Below are 18502 nucleotides of genomic sequence, written 5' to 3' on the forward strand. Positions count from 1 at the left end.
AATAATCCAGTTATTTTAAATGAAAATATACCTATATTAATTTATGATATCTATTTTTTAGAATTCAAACATCTGACATTTGTCCTATTACTGAACAAGTTAATTTTTCAATGACCAAAGGGGAAGAAAAAACTGATTTTTGAAAAATAAAATCACTAATACAATTTTATTCCAGTTATGACCACTGAATAATTTGTTGTTGTTGCTGTTTTAAAATGCTTTATTTTTTTAGAGCAACAACATTTAGAGGAAGGTACAGAGGTTTCCCATATATCCCCTGTCTTGTACAGTCATAGCCTCCCCCATGATCAACATCACTCACCAGACAGTACATTTGTTGTCAAAGATGAACCTACATTGATACGTAATAGTCACCCAAAGTCTTTAGTTTGCTTTAGGATTTATTTTCAGTAAATTCTGTGGGTTTGGAGAAATATACAATGACATATATCGATCACTACTGTGTTGAAAAGGAGTGGTGAAAATACACCTGCTTGCCTTGCCCCTGAATTTAGTGTGAAAGTTTCAAGTTTCTCACCGCTAAATACGATGTTAGCTGTAGCGTCTTTGTATTTAGTAGATAGTCTTTATCAAGCTGAGAAAGATTTCCCCAATTCCTATTTTACTGAGAGTCTTTATCTTCTGACCATGAAGTTGTGAATAAGGAAAAAGAAATGTGTGCTGGTTCTGCTGTTGTACCTCAAACTGCAAACGTTACAAACAGTGTATGGCAAATGCTTAATTAGAATGGAAAAAGTATGAAATTTGTACAATAAGAATTTTTAAAAATTGTCAGATAATTGCTTAACAATGCCGTGTTGGTTTCTGCTGTTAAGCAGCACGGATCAGCCATAATTACACAGACAATGTCCCCTTCTTCCTGAGTCTCCTCTCCCCAGTCCCATCCCTCTAAGTCTTCACAGATACCAGGCTGGGCTTGTGTTACACAGCAGCTTCCCACTCGCTGTCATTTTTACTTTTCACTTTCGTGCATTGGAAAAGGAAATGGCAACCCGCTCCAGTGTTCTTGCCTGGAGAATCCCAGGGACGGGGGAGCCTGGTGGGCTCCCGTCTATGGGGTCATGCAGAGTTGGACACGACTGGAGCGACTTGGCAGCAGCAGCAGCAGTGTATATACGTCAATGTTACTTTCTCAATTCGTCGTCTCCTCTCCTTCCCGCACTGTGTCTGCAAGTCCGTTTTCTATAGCTGTGTTTCCATTCACTAAGATATTTTAAGAGAGAAAGAGAGAGAGGCCATATTTCCATAACTTTTGTCACAGTATGTTGTTATCATTGTTCTGTGTTATTACTAGTTGTTGTTAATCTCTTACTGTACCCAAGTTCTAAATTAATTTTTGTCCCAGGTATGCATGTGCTTAAACGATACAGCATGTATTTGGTACTATACTCAGTACCAGGCATCTGCCAGGGGATCCAGGAGGAACACATCCCTCACAAAGGGGGATGCATTCAATCCCACAGGTTTCCCCCTAAGCACTGCTATCATTGAATTCCACAAATTTTGATAAGTTGTATTTTTATTTAGTTCAAAATATATTTAAATTTGTCTTGAAATTTCTTCTTAGAAGTGTGTTGCTTATTTTCCACATATTTTGGGATCACCCAGTTATCTGTCTGTCATTGATTTCTAGTTTAATTACATTGTGATCTGAGAACAGACATGGTCTAATTTCTGTTGTTTTCAACCTGTTAGAGTGTGTTTTCTGTCCCCGGATGTGGTCTATCTAAGCAAATATTTCATGGCCTCTTGAGAAAAATGTGTAATTTGCTGTTGGATGAAGTAGTCCATAGATATTAATTCTATCCAGTTGATTGATAGTGTTGTTATGTCCAGCTCCATCCTTCCTAATTTTCTGCTTGCTGGTTATGTCCATTGCTGAGAGACTGGTGCTGAAGTCTCTAACTATGATAACAAATTCATCTATTTCTCCTCTCAGGGCTATCAGTTTTTTTTGCCACAGGTAGTTTGAGTCTCTGTTGTTAATTACATACACATTAAGAGTTATTACGCCCTCTCAATAGGTGGTGAAGCACACCCTTTATCATTATGCAACGCTCTTTTCTTTCAGTTCAGTTCAGTTCAGTCGCTCAGTCGTGTCCGACTCTTTGCGACCCCATGGATCACAGCACGCCAGGCCTCCCTGTCCATCACCAACTCCCGCAGTTCACTCAAACTCATGTCCATCGAGTTTGTGATGCCATCCAGTCATCTCATTCTCTGTCGTCCCCGTCTCCTCCCGCCCCCAATCCCTCCCAGCATCAGAGTCTTTTCCAGTGAGTCAACTCGTCACATGAGGTGGCCAAAGTATTGGAGTTTCAGCTTTAGCGTCAGTCCTTCCAATGAACACCCAGGACTGATCTCCTTTAGAATGGACTGGTTGGATCTCCTTGCAGTCCAAGGGACTCTCAAGAGTCTTCTCCAGCACCACAGTTCAAAAGCATCAGTTCTTCAGTGATCAGCTTTCTTCACAGTCCAACTCTCACATCCATACATGATCACTGGAAAAACCATAGCCTTGACTAGATGGACCTTTAATACCTTATAATTTTCCTTAGTTTGAAGTCAGCTCTGTCTGCAGTTAATTTCGCTCTTGGTTTCCAAAGAACAGATCTTAAACCAATTAACAGAAAAATATATATGGCTTCATATAAGAGAGGTTTTAAGGATTCACAAAACTTACTTCACTTAAACAATTTCTATCCATTTACTTTAACTCAATTACATGTATATGTCCTAATATTTAAAGTGGGCTTTATGTAGACAACAGATAGTTGTGCCTTGTTTTTACTACTGTGACAATCTGTTGGTGCATTTAGACCATTGAGGTTCAAAGTGATTATTAACATAATTAGATTAATAGTTACTATATTCATTATTATTTTCTATTTGTTGCACGTGCTATTTGTTCTACTTTTTATTTTTGTCTTCCATTCTTTATCTGCTTTTTATGGTTTTAAATGAGAATTTCATGTTTCCATTTTCTCTATTGTCTTAACATATCAGCTGTACTTTAAAGATAAAAAAACCCACAAAACTGTTGTTAGAAGTTGCCCTGGGGTTTGCAATACACATTTACACTGATCCGAGTCTGCTTCTAAATAACACTATAGTACTTCACAGGAGTACCTTGTAACAGTAATCATTATTCCTCCCTCCCAGCTCTGGTATCTCTACTGTCATTCATTTTACTCATATGTGGGTATGCTCAGTTCAGTCTGACTCTTTGTGACCCCATGGACAGTATGTATGCCTGCCAGCCTCCTTTGTCCATGAGATTCTCCAGGCAAGAATACTGGAGTGGATCACCATTTCCTCCTCCAGGCGATCTTCCCGACCCAAGGGTTGAACCCACTTCTCTTAACATCCCCTGGACTGGCAGGCAGACTCTTTACCACTAGCGCCACCTGGGAAGCCTCACTCATATACAGAAGCGTAGCTGTATATATGATATATACACAAGCATATATAATTGAGTAAATTCACCTATTTACTAGTTGTTAGACTCTGTGGTACCTTCCAGACTCTTTACTAGTAGAGTTAGAAACTAAAAGTATGTCATAAAATAAAAATGTCACAATTTGAGGACATGCATTCATATCGCCTAATACTTTGAAAGACAAGAACAGGTGTGGCTAACATATTTCTTTATCTAGATTTTTTATATCTCTTTCTACCTATCTGTATCTATCCATAAATTTTAACAAAAATAAAGCCACGGACCTATAATAGAAGTAAGGTCTAGTAGTTGATATTTGTTCACAGATGCCACTATCTCAGAAAAGCCTTTTCTCTCTTATTTGAAAGAATTTTCAGGGAACTCTACTAAATCTTCTATAATAACCTAAATGAGAAAGAATTTGAAAAAGAATTTTCAAAAATTAATGAAAAAATAAATGAAATAAAATTTCAAAAAATAAAATAAAAAGAATTTGCATCCTGCCTTACAGTTTCTATCCTCTTACTAAACTCTATTCTCTTAGCAATTATCACTGACATTATAATGTATTATTTGCGTCCTTATTTACTTAGTTACTTAGAATCTGTCTCACTGACAAAATATTAAATGCCCTGAAGGCAGGAAATTTCTTTAAGTTATCCGTCACCATATTTGATCCCCTGGAACTGTAGTGGTAAATGGTTCATTCTCAGTAAGTATCAATCAGTAAGCAAATTATATGAATTAAAAATGAAAATAGTTTATTCCAAGAAAACTACTATCTTATTTTATTTTTTATTCCTATTTTTCCTCCTCTATTCATTCTCCTTCTTGTCATTATGATCAGTGTAAATTCATGCACTGACTACAAGGAAAGTACTATTAGATCTTATTGTCATTTTGTATTTTTTATGTGATAAAAGTAAAAATGTGAGCTTTAGCTCATTAACACAAAGCAGTTAAAATAACATAAGAACATTTGATAAGTAGGGAGAAAGTCAGTTTTTTTACCCACTATTCATGGAAGTGGAAATGTGAAAGAAATATGGAATTTGATATAGAAAATATTGAAGCTGAATTTTCTTTTGCACAATGTAATATAATGCTTTAATGCAAACTCCTATTCAGACACTGAAGGTAAATTCAGACTACTCCAACAAATTATTCAGATCCTTAAATAGTTTGGGTTTTGGGGATATGTATTCAATCTTCTGGGCTTCCCCAGTGGCTCAGTGGTAAAGAATCTGCCTGCAGTGCAGGAGACATAGGTTCAATCCCTGGCTCAGAATATCCCCTGGAGGAGGGCATGGCAACCCACTCCAGTATTCTTGCCTGGAGTGGAGAATCCACATGGACAGAGGAGCCTGGTGGGTTACAGTACATAGGGTTGCAAATAGTTGGACATGACTGAGTGACTGAGTATGCACAATACATTCAGTCTTAAATTTCCTCTCCTCTGTGCTTTTTTTCAAATGGTGACTGAATGGATTGGGGGACAGGTCTACTTTACTTTGTCTGTCTATGAAGAATTAGGCCCTCAGAACTATGACAGTATGTTTTTATATATATTCTGGCTCCTTTAAACCTTAAAGAAAAATCCCCATGTACCTGTTAGCTTGCTTCTTACTGGTATAAGGATATATAACTATTGATAGAAAATTGTAAACATATAGTGAGACTCTTTCTTCCCTACTTGTACTCAGTCTTTTACAGAAAAACATTCACATCATAATCTCTCCAAGTTACTGTGTCAAAAATTATCTGTACCCCAGAACTGAAAGAGACACATGTACCCCAGTGTTCATCACAGCACTGTTTACAATAGCTAGGACATGGAAGCAACCTAGATGTCCATCGGCAGACGAATGGATAAGAAAGCAGTTGTACATATATACACAATGGAATATTACTCAGCTGTTAAAAAGAACACATTTGAATCAGTTCTAATGAGGTGGATGAAACTGGAACCTATCATACAGAGTGAAGTAAGTCAGAAAGAAAAACACCAATACAGCATGTTAACACATATATATGGAATTTAGAAAGATGGTAATGATGACCCTATATGTGAGACCGCAAAAGAGACACAGATGTAAAGAACAGACTTTTGGACTCTGTGGGAGAAGGAGAGGGTGGGATGCTTTGAGGGAATAGCATTGAAGCATGTATACTACCCTATATGAAGTAGATCAGCAGTCCAAGTTCGATGCATGAGACAGGGCGCTCAAAGCCAGAGCACTGGAAAAATCTGAGGGGTGAGATGGGGAGGGAGTTAGGAGAGGGGTTCAGGGTGGGGGACACATGTACACCCATGGCTGATTCATGTCAACATATGGCAAAATACACTATAAAACTATAATTAGCCTCCAATTAAAATAAATAATTTATTTTTAAAAATTATCTGTTCCCTACCACCAGAATATAAGCTCCACAGTTATGGGAAGATTGATTAGTTTACTGCTATAGCCCTAATTTCTCAGAACACAAGAGCTATATAGTGGGTCAGCTGTGCTGTGCTTAGTTGCTTTTTTCATATCCGACTCTCTGTGACCCTATGGACTGTAGCCCACAGGCTTCTCTTCCAATGGGATTCACCAGGTAAGAATACTGGAGTGTGTTGCCTTGCCCTCCTCTGAGCCACCAGGGAAGCCCATATAGTAGTAGCCAATAAATATTTAATGAATGAATTTATCTCTATTCCCAGATTGCTAGAACTCAGTAGTTATCCATATTGACTTTGCTGCATCTTGATCTGGGTGGAATTACCTCCTATTTCTGAGGTTTGGGCGTGATTCTTCTCTACTTCTGCTTCACTGCAGGATCATTTCACTCCAGATGCTCTGTCCTCCTGGTAGGCTCATCAGCCCAGCCCTGTCAGCTATTCCTCCAAGACATGTATGGACTTTCTGACATTTCCATGCCACTCAAGCGTGTGTGTACATGCAGGGATTGGAGAGGAAGTTAGGGAATAATCATATGTTCTCCATCTGTTCAACCATGTCAAATATTAATTTTACTCAGATTTTCCTATACCGGTTAATAAACACAGAATCCTGCAAGGCAGACTCCCCCCAGAGTCCCAAATGGGAAACCTTGCTTTTGACTCACCCCTTGACCTTTCCCAGGTCCAACTCTAGGATTCTAGACAGCAAATGAGGCACACAGGTGTCCAATTTCATGGTTCATGTACGTGTCCTCTCTCTGCCCCTGCTTCCATTTGTGGCCCTCTTTTCTTCCCTATAATTCCCTTCACTGGACATTTGGGATTTTCATATTCCTTTATATCAAAAGCTGATTTTTCTCTCATATAGTAGGCTTCTTCCCCAGCTTTTGATATGTTAAATAGAACGCAAGTAATATATTTTTTATAAACCCATTATCTTTTCAGTGAAACCTGGAAACTATTTTCATTTTGTAGGCTCTAGAAAGTCATTTTGGGATGCCAAGCTGATAATTGACCACCCCCCCTTCCCATGTGAGACCATTCTACTTTTCTCAGCAAATGAAATGCTTAGATCAGACTTGATAATCAAAGGCCATGAAAGGATATCAATCATGAAGAAGAGGAAGTGTATTTTCCCCCCATTATATGTATTTAATAGAAGGGTAAAAATTCTAACCAATACTCCCTTCCCTTACTTATTTTATGAAGTTTACACACTTGACATCCATACAAAATTAATGATCTAAAGAACCGTCTCAGATGATGACTGCAAAAATACAGTTGGGATAAAAAGTACAAATTTCAATCCTTTGCAATCCAGGAAATATACTAATATTTATTTAGTATGCCTTTCCTTTCAGTAAATTTTGGATGTGGTATAACATGTGTAGTAAAATATTCTCACTAATGTATAGACTGCTGCTACTGCTAAGTCACTTCAGTCGTGTCCGACTCTGTGTGACCCCATAGACGGAAGCCCACCAGGCTCCCCCGTCCCTGGGATTCTCCAGGCAAGAACACTGGAGTGGGTTGCCATTTCCTTCTCCAAATGTATAGACTAGGATCCTTCAAACTTGGATCTGTTGTAAGTCTTCTCGCTGCATCGCTAACCAGCTCTTATAAAACGAACCTTCTTTCTTTGTGTTGTCTCTTAACCAATGACGTACCCTCTTTATCTTCAGCATTTGTATCCTTCTCTTTCTTGAATACTTCTCCCTCAAATTGCCCATCTTTGATGGACAGTTTAGTCATGGCTTCATTCTAATCATTCCCCATTTTTAGGACTGATTTTCCAGACATGACTCCCTTTCTCTGAATTTTCACTAAACTCTATGTCAAAAGAGCTGTCTATATTGCTACTAGCTCAAAGTCCAGTTGCTTCTTGGAATTGTGTTGGTGTTTCTCCTCTCCTTGTCTAGCTCAGACATTTGGATGCACTGGTTCTTCAAAGTTGTGTAATGAATTGTCTGGAGAGCCAATTAAGAACACAGAGGCACAGGCTTCTTCAAGAGGCACAGACTTCTGTGCCTGCTTAAGTCTCTCACATAGTTCTGTAACACATCAAAATTTAAGAATCATTGTTCTAGGGATTTTTAGGATCAGAACTTCATAGTCTCCAGCGTATGTCATTTTTGTGGCCATTCCTACCTCACAACTGGCACTCCTTTCTTCCCTTCTCTTCTATAGGACTCTCCTGGATCTGACACCATTTGGGCAGTCTTACCCACAGTAGAATCTCAGGAAATGTTTGTTGAAATGAATTGTGTAAACAAAGGCCTTATGAAAAATCTGGTCTTAGGTCTGCTTCGTTCTAACTCACATTTCATTTCCTTTAGAAATTAGTCTAACGTTGTTACTTTTTCAGAATAACAACCCTGATTTTGTTCTATAAGCAAATCATTTAAAATCAAACCTATAAGCAAATCACTTAAAAATAAAAATCCAAATACTACTATAGTTCTTTTCCCTACCAGGCCATGTTCGTATTGGCATATAGGAATAGGAATTTAAACGATGACAAATTTGCCCAAAGAAAATGTATTTAATATAAGTTTGTAAGGCTCTATTGCCACTTTGCTGGTGACTGGATGGAGAATGCGGCATGTGGCTCTGATTCACAAGTTAGACGTTTCTAATTCAGGGACATATTCAACCAATGAAATACAGTTTTTAGTTTAAATTTCAGAACATATTGAAATATTTGATAGAAAATTGAGTTTTGGGGGCCTATGGCTCTGCTCCCCTCAGAGGGTCCTAATTGAAGCCAAATTCTAATAAAGCTAATAAAAATTTAGTAGATTGACAGTTGATTGCAAGAATACATTTGTTGCCAACTTACTAAAATTAATCTGTTCCATATGTAAAAACAGCCTACGAGACTATTCTTCTGTTTGACTCATGTTATTTTAGCTTTAATACCCACCTTAGGACCCGAGGACTCTTACCAGACTACCTCCCCTGCAATTGCTTGTGATAATCCACACATGGATTTCCATGGCTGTGCAGGACTGTGTGTGTGTATTTGAGGCCTCTTGTAGATGTGAGCACACACCTATGTATTCATATGCACAAACTGCCATTAACAGATCACATGCATGTAAGTCTAAATATAACAAAGTTATATCAGCGTTAAGCTGAGATGTTGAAGCAAACATAAATCAGAAGATTCAGAAGTTAGGTTCTCACAGCAACTTGAAACTAGCACTGGTGTTATGTACTGTGACAGGGTTTTTCCATTACATAATGAGATAACCCTGTATAATGTGACATAAATATTTGGCAGATCTTCACTTTGCAAACATACATTTACTGTGTCATGTTGTATAACAGGCTTCTATAATGTGGATGATACTAAAAATGAAAGTTCTTGGTTTTATACATTATGTGTAAATATTTTGCTTATGAGACATGCATTAATTTTGAAGGCATAACAATATAAATAATTGCTATTTAAATGACAGTATTTTGTTTTAACAATGCATCGCTAATATCAACAAAAAGGACAAACATTGAAAGATTAATTAATAATCACAAATGATAAATGAAGCATACATTTGGTAAATATAAGGTAAACAATATCACTTTGCTCATGAAGTTTTACTTTTAGTTTATAATCATAAAAAAGCTAGAGACTTGGTCATACAATAAGACAAAGGAAAAGATTTTAAGTGTAGGGGATATGTTAAATCTTAGTCATAAGTTTATTAAACCTAGGTTTTTATAAACCTAACATATACTCAAGTTCTGTGAAACTATGAGTAAAAAGATCATTTTCATGGATGGGAAATTATCTAAACTGTAAGAAGACAAAGAATAGAAATAAACAACATGTTTTGATATATAGTCCTCAAATATCTCCTACGTTGGATACTGAATCTGGTTTTATTTGAGATGTTTATAAGTAATCTGGAAGAAAGAGGCCGCCATAAAATCTATACATCTGTAGAAGGTGCATTTGCAGACCTTTTAAATGCATATCAATGTAAAGAAATTACAGAGTTGCATCAAATGAGTGATTTCTATAGCTATGCTCTGCCCTCTCACTTGTCAATGCATGTTTCTACCAAGCAAAGTTGCTGTAGAATAAGACGGTAGTATGACCAATTATGTGTATATGGTTGTTGTTCAGTTGCTAAGTTGTGTCCAACTCTTTGTGACCCCATGGGCTTCAGCACGCCAGGTCTCCCTGTCCTGGATATCCCAGGATATCCCGGAGTTTGCCCTAGCTCATGTCCATTGAATCGGCAATGCCATCAAACTATATCATCCTCTGATACCTTCTTTTCCTTCTGTCTTCAATCTTTCCCAGCATCAGGGTCTTTTCCAATGAGTTGGTCTTCACATCAGGTGGCCAAATTATTGGAGCTTCAGCTTTAGCACTGGTCCTTCCAATGAATATTCAAGGTTGATTTCCTTTTGGATTAACTAGTTTGATCTTGCTGTCCAAGGGCTTCTTAAGAGTCTTCTTCAGCACCACAGTTCGAAAGCATCAATTCTTCAGCACTCAGCCTTCTTTATGGTTCAACTCTCACATCCATACATAACTACTGGAAAGACCATAGCTTTTTTTATATGGATCTTTGCTGGCATATATTTATTAAATATTATTTTAAATTAATTATTGAATAATATTTATCAACTGTTATGTGTAACATACTACTCTACATTATAATAAGATAATACAAAAAATGAGACACAATCTTTACCCTGAAGAAGTATATAGTCTAGATAGGTAATATCACTAGAAGAGAGAGGATCATAATGTTACAGTTCAGTTCAGTTCAGTTCAGTCGCTCAGTCGTGTCCGACTCTCCGCGACCCCATGAATCACAGCACGCCAGGCCTCCCTGTCCATCACCAACTCCCGGAGTACACTCAAACTCATGTCCACAGAGTCGGTGATGCCATCCAGCCATCTCATTCTCCGTCGTCCCCTTCTCCTCCCGCCCCCAACCTTTCCCAGCATCAGAGTCTTTTCCAGTGAGTCAACTCGTCTCATGAGGTGGCCAAAGTATTGGAGTTTCAGCTTTAGCATCAGTCCCTCCAATGAACATCCAGGATTGATCTCCTTTAGAATGGACTGGTTGGATCTCCTTGCAGTATAAGGGACTCTCAAGAGTCTTCTCCAACACCACAGTTCAAAAGCATCGATTCTTCGGCGATCAGCTTTCTTCACAGTCCAACTCTCACATCCATACATGACCACGGGAAAAACCATTGCCTTGACTAGACGGACCTTGGTCGGCAAAGTAATGTCTCTGCTTTTTAATATACTATCAAGGTTGGTCATAACTTTCCTTCCAAGGAGCAAGCGTCTTTTAATTTCATGGCTGCAATCAGCATCTGCAGTGATTTTGGAGCCCAAAAAAACAAAGTCTGACACTGTTTCCACTGTTTTTCCATCTATTTCCCATGAAGTGATGGGACCAGATGCCATGATCTTTGTTTTCTGAATGTTGAGCTTCAAGCCAACCTTTTCACTCTCCTCTTTCACTTTCATCAAGAGGCTTTTGAGTTCCTCTTCACTTTCTGCCATAAGGGTAGTGTCATCTGCATATCTGAGGTTATTGATATTTCTCCCAGCAATCTTGATGTTACAAGTAGTTTTAAAACTGTCATCAGGGCTTTTAAGACTTCAGAGAAAATGCCTCAGGGGCTATTATTGGCAAAAGTAGGAAGATCTGAAGTAAAGGAGAGGATGCTCTAAGGAAACTACCATACTTTAACCCAAAAGACGAGGCAGTTAACTGAAAACTGAAATACTTTGACGGTTGATTAAAAATAGAAGGCAGTTTCGGAATATTATAGCTGGGTTGTTTGAACTCAAAATACTAGAAATGAAGGTGAGTATAGTGAGTTTGCTACTGTTAATTGCTACTACTATTATTATTGTAAAATTTAAAAGTTCATGTAAATGTCTGTATAGTCCTTACTATATTATAACAGGAAAATAATTGTAAACTCCTTAAAAGTCAGAGTTAGTGGATTTGTGTTTAAATCAATAAAATTGGCCAGCTGTTAGGTCGTTTCGAACAGAGAGCTATAAAATTTCCTTAAAAAAAGATTAATCTATAAGATTTGAATAACATAAATTAAAATTGGAAGAAAGTAGGAGAGAGACTAGTTAGTCATTTTTTGCAGTAAATAATCATCTATCTTAAAGAGGTTGTTGACAGTCACAATAAAACAGATGTAATATATGTGAGAAACACTGGAATTAATATTTGTAATATCTGACAGTAAATCAAATGTGGGAACATGTAAGCAAAGACAGGATTCTTTCACTTTTCCGAGTTTTCTTGCCTGAGATGTGGGAAAGATGGAGTCAGGTAGAGCAGATTCTGGAGGAAACATAATTCTTTTAAATTCACTTTTGAAAACAAAAACTTTTGTAATGCTTAAAGCTATGACATTGCATGGTTCTCTGAGGGAGCTAATTTAGATAGCAAAAAAGGAAAGATAAAAACTTGACCAATGCCTAACTTCAGGATAAAACAAAAGCCAAATGTTATGGAGAGCAGATGAGCTTTTAGAAGAATTCAGCTAAAACTGTTTTGTGTTTTTTTTTAACTTCTGAAAGAGCCAGTTCATTTGCCAGAGGGAGAAGTCCTTATAAAGCAGTAGAAATAATAATAGGCATTTCCCAAACATTCAAAATTTCCTATGTGCTCTGAAACCCAAACTTCTTCAATATTTAGAACTTCATTATGCAGACTTAAAATGAACATCCACACTAATCTACAACCATTCTCAAGTATCATACAGGCATGACTACTGTAAATTTCCTAAAACTGTCTATCAATAATCTGTGAAACACCTTTCCTCAACGTGTTGTTTAATGAACTTGATAAAGTGAATAGATCTGGTATGATACCATTTTAATCATAAATACATCAACAAGGATCTTTAATGGATATGATATTTTTAAGATTATGTTGTTGTTCAGTCACCCAGTTGGATCTGGCTCTTTGCAACCGCATGGCCTGCAGCACACCAGGTCTCCCTGTCCCTCACTATCTCCTGGAGTTTGCCCAAATTCATGTTCATTGCATCGGTAATGCCAACCAGCCTCTGACACCCTCTTCTCCTTCTGCCCTCAATCTTTCTCAGCATGAGGGACTTTTCCAAAGAGTCATCTGTTTGAATCAGATGACCAATATACTGGAACTTCAACTTCAGCATCAGTCCTTCCAGTGAATATTCAGGGTTGATCTCCCTTAAGATTGATTGGTTTGATCTTGCTGTCAAAGGGACTTTCAGGAGTCTTCTTCAGCACCACATTTTGAAGGCATCAATTCTCTGGCGTTCTGCCTTCTCTACAGTCCAGTTCTCACAGCCACATGTGACCATTGGAAAATCATAATCTTGACTAAATGGATCTTTGTTAGCAGAGTAATGTCTCTTTTTCAACACACTGTCTAGGTTTGTCATCATTTTCCTAACAAGAAGCAATTGTCTTCTGATTCAATGACCGCAGATATTAACCATTAAAATTAAGATTGGTCCTTCAAAATTATCATATGGATATTGTTTTCATTTTTTCCACAACCATGTCAAAAATATCTTTGTAGAGTAACATTTTTTTAAATTAGAATCTCAGTTTGGGGTTTCTCAGGTGTGTGGTGCTAGTGTTAAAGAACCTGCCTGCCAATGCAGGAGATGAAAGAGAAACAGGTTTAGCCCTGGGTTTGGAGGATCCCCTGGAGGAGGGCATGGCAATCCACTCCAGTATTCTTGCTGGAGAATCCCACGGACAAAGGAGCCTGGCAGGCTACAGTCTGTAGGATCGCAAAGAGTTGGACATGACTGAAGCGACTTAGTATGTAGCAAAGTCCATTTTTTAATTGCTTGGTGTATCTCTGAAACCAGTTTTGATGATAAGTTTTGGTTTTGTAACTGCATCATTTGGTCTGGAGATTTTCAACATTCTGCATTTGGCTGGATATGTCCCCCTGGTGTAATTTAACCTGCTGTCATTTCCCATTCCCTGTATTTCCTGCATGCTGGTAGTTAGCGCTAAAGCCTTGACTATACTGAAATCTTTTTCTTTTTCTGGAAAGATTATCCCAAAGGTCATGCTGTGTGCTTCCTCTTATGTTTCCATCAGGAAGAATATATCTGTCTGAGTCACTTCAAATCACTTTTTTGAGGCCCAGTCATTTTACCACTTTAAGACACAGCCCTGAATTCTTCCACCACTCCTCTGAACACACATGGCCTCTTATCAATAACTCTTCTTACCAAATAGAACTATTTTGTATGCATATTCTGCCATCTTGATTGTAAAATTTTCCATCTTAGTGATCATGCATTCACCAAATTGTATCTTCAGTGTCTAATATTGGGTATTGCATACTACAGGGCATGATCACTTGAGATGAAAAAATGGAATTGTATGCATATAATGCTTAACACTTTTTTTTAGTCCAATCAACGCTAATAATTATGTACCAGTTACATTAAGTATACTTATGTGATTCATTCAATCTTCACCATCTAACTTGCCAATATTATACTTCTGTATACAGGAAGTCGGAGAAGGCAATGGCAAGCCACTCCAGTACTCTTGCCTAGAAAATCCCATGGATGGAGCAGCCTGGTAGGCTGCAGTCCATGGGGTCGCTAAGGGTCGGACCCGACTGAGCGACTTCACTTTCACTTTTCACTTTCACACATTGGAGAAGGAAATGGCAACCCACTCCAGTGTTCTTGCCTGGAGAATCCCAGGGACGGGGGAGCCTGGTGGGCTTCCATCTATGGGGTCACACAGAGTCGGACACGACTGAAGTGACTTAGCAGCAGCAGCAGCAGCAGCAGCAGCATACAGGAAGTATAGCCTGAAATAGTCTACAATAGTCTCCTGTTTGGAGAAGGCAATGGCAACCCACTCCAGTACTCTTGCCTGGAAAATCCCATGGGCAGAGGAGCCTGGTAGGCTGCAGTCCTTGGGGTCACTAAGAGTCGGACACGACTGAGTGACTTCACTTTCACTTTTCACTTTCGTGCATTGGAGAAGGAAATGGCAACCCACTCCAGTGTTCTTGCCTGGAGAATCTCAGGGACAGGGGAGCCTGGTGGACTGCAATCTATGGGGTCGCACAGAGTCGGACACGACTGAAGGGACTTAGCAGCAGCAGCAGTCTCCTGTTGGGTAGCCTGTTAGGTAGTTAGTCTCCTGTTAGTCTCTTGACCTCTGCAATGGTTTTCCTATTGCTGCTGTGATAAATTACCACAGCTTAGTGGCTTAAAGCAGTCGCATTTATCTCATATTTTCCATTGGTCAGGAGTCCAGATACAGTTTAGCTGGATGCTCTGCTCAGGTCTCCTAGGCTGACATCAAGGTGGCCACCAGGACTTTGATCCCCACCAGAGGCTAATGGTCCTTTCCCAGGCTCACTGATGGCTGGCTGGATTCACTCCCTCATGATTGTATTGAGGAGCCACCCTGTTTCCTTGTTTGCTGTGGAGGAAAGTTTGCTCTCAATTCTAGAGCCCTCCCTTCTTCACCAGCAGTTCAGAACTTACTTTTCTGCTTCCTTTTTTCAAGGCCAGCAGTCTCATCCCTCTGACTTCTGCCACCAACCAGGGAAAACCTTCAGCTTTGAAAGGGCTCTCCTAGACTGTGTCCATATATTGAGCTCAGTTTGGTGCTCTGTAATCACCTAGAGGGATAGGGGTGGGGAGCAAGGCTCAAGAGAGAGGGGATATATGTACGCTGATTCACTTTGTTGTGGAGCAGAAACTAACACAACATTGTAAAGCAACTATACTCCTATTAAAAAAAAAAAAGATTAAATGACTTGGAACTTTCATTACATCTGAAAATTCCATTCCCAGCAGTACCCAGTGTGCATGCTGTCACTTTAGTCGTGTCTGACTCTGTGCGACCCTATGGACTGTAGCCCTCTAGGCTCCTCTGTCCATGAGATTCTCCAGGCAAGGATACTGGAGGGGGTTGCCATCCCTCCTCCAGGGGATTTTTCTGATTCAAGGATCACACCCACGTCTCTTATGTCTTCTGCTTTGGCAGGTGGGTTCTTTACCACTAGCACCACCCAGGAAGCCCCAGAGTTACCTAGATTAGTGTTCAGCTGTATAAACAGGGGACAGGGATTTTGTCTTCTGATTTTGCCACCACAAGCTTGTTAAACAAAACCTTTTCCTTAGGTCTTATTTGTCTATTTGTCCCATCTCATTGAGCTCTCACGAAGCTTTTATCACATTTGTTTCTTTCTCTTCCTTCAAGTCCCAGTAGAAACATCCCTTCTTCAGAGACGTATTTGTTAATCACCTTATCTAAGTAACTACCAAACTCAAACTTCATTTTCTCATCACAACTTCTTTCTTTCTCTCATAAAAGTAATCACAATCTTGATTATTTCACTGATATATCCATTTACTTCTTTGTCTCTCTCCCCCACTGGAATATAGTGAGGCAGGGAAATATGTATATCTTAATGTAACTCTCAAGCCAAGCTGAGTACATAGCATCTTTCTGTGCATGCCTGCTCAGTCATGCCTGACTCTTTGCAACCCTATGGACTGTGGCCTCCCTGGCCCCTCTGTCCTTGGGATTCTCCAGGCAAGAATACTGGAGTGGGTTGCCATTTCCTTCTCCAGGTGATCTTCCTGACCCAGGGATCAAACCTGCGTCTCTTGGGTCTCCTGCATTGGCAGGCAGATTCTTTACCACTGCGCCACCTAGGAAGTCCATTTAGCATCTAGTATGTTCTTGCCTGGAGAATCCCAGGGATGGGGGATCCTGGTGGGCTACAGTCCATGGGGTCGCACAGAGTTGGACACGACTGAAGTGACTTAGCAGCAGCAGCAGCAGCAGCATGTGCTTATAAATTACCTTTTATTGACTGAATAAAGTCTCTGAATATGTATACAAACATGTAAAATAAAAAATAATCAATTGCTGCTCACAATGTAAAAAAAAATAATAATAATTGGAATTATAAAGTCCTTAAAATTGAATATCTGTTTATCTCAAAAGTATCAAACTTGGCATTAACTTGTAACTATAAAACAAACTTGCCACTTCATAGAGGAAAAAAATAAACTGAAAAAGAAAAAAAGTACTGAGTGGTATTATGAGCTCTTCTTGATAAACTGCCAGGTTAATCTCTTCTGGTCACACACATACGGCTTGTGAGGCTTTCTTTGTCTTGGAAAAGATGATGCATGAAAACAGCACACTGGCTATAGAGTGGGAAACCAGGGGAAGAAGTCATAATTTTTCAAAGCTGGTGACACTAATTCATTTCCATTTTCAATCAAGAGAGTGGGATTTTTCACACTCCCATAATCTTGTGCTTTAAAAATGCTTTCGCATTTTGCATTTATCAGTGTAGAATGTTGGGACCAAGCACCCCTCTGTGCTTTTTTGGTCTTCTAACCAAGGAAGTGGGCAAATTAAGGGACCAGCTTTTGGTGATTTACTGTGTACTGTTCCATTTGTCCCCTCCTCTTCAGAGAATTATGCTTAAGTGATTGCTACACTTCACAGTGAACACTAAAGCTTACTTTGCTCTATGCAATTTTGTATTTATTTAACAAATCATATCTTCACTATAACTCAAAGGAGTTAAGGGATACAAGGCATGCATTTCTGGTCTTTTTACCCTTGCTCGTCATCATCGGATCCCTGAAGCTTACAAATCTTTTATTTAATCCTTCCTTTTATCAAGATATTTGAAAGGGAAGTTGTGTTATACCCCAACCCACCCACACTTCCCTGGCATCCTGTGTGGCTCTGGCAGCCCACTTTCCTTCTTAGACAAACTTCTTCCATCTCCCCCTGACAGTGGGAGGCCCCATAGCTTAGAAGACTGCACTGTGCCTTTCACCAACCATCAATAAACTGCAGTATTTATAATAACCAACTCTACTCCAAGGATTTTGCCCTTTTTGTCTTATTAAATTATTTTTATCTATGTTACCACCAAAATTTCAAATCTAACTCTTCCTTCTCCCCTATTCTATAAGATTATTTTCCCTCATTCCTTGTCCTTTTCCTCAAATGAGAGATATAAATTTTCTGTTTGATGTAGATAATTTGCTCCAAGTTTCTTGTTAGCTTGCATTCCCTTTCTGCAGTGGAGTGGAGTAAACCCGTGCTCAGAATAAAAGTGATCACCATGTTGTACACCTGAAACTAATGTAGCATTGTAAATCAACTATAATTCAATAAAAAATAAATAAAAGTGATCATAGAGAGCAGGAAAGTATGGAAACTATAGGCTATAATTTCGCGGATGTAGATGTAGCACTTTTTTTTTTTAATTCATGGCTCTTTCAACATCTGAAGTTTCATTGTTTTCTTTGAGGAGAAATACATGTATCAGATGTAGCACAGGTATTTTAAATTATGTGAATAGTTGTGATACAATTATCACAATATATCCATTTATAAATTAGGTATTTAAAAGAAAAATATATAAGAAAAACCATATATTATTTCAAGATTTCCTGATCATTCAATCATAATGAGTATGACTGAAGATAAAACAAGAATGATTATCCTTAGTGATGAGGATAATTTTATATTTAATTCTATAGGTTTCAGAAGAATTCACCACAAATCCTAACCCTTG

The sequence above is a fragment of the Moschus berezovskii genome, chromosome 19 (genome assembly GCF_049115385.1).
Source record: "Moschus berezovskii isolate FMDL1 chromosome 19, NW_MosBer_1.0, whole genome shotgun sequence".
NCBI classification, from domain to species: Eukaryota; Metazoa; Chordata; class Mammalia; order Artiodactyla; family Moschidae; genus Moschus; species Moschus berezovskii.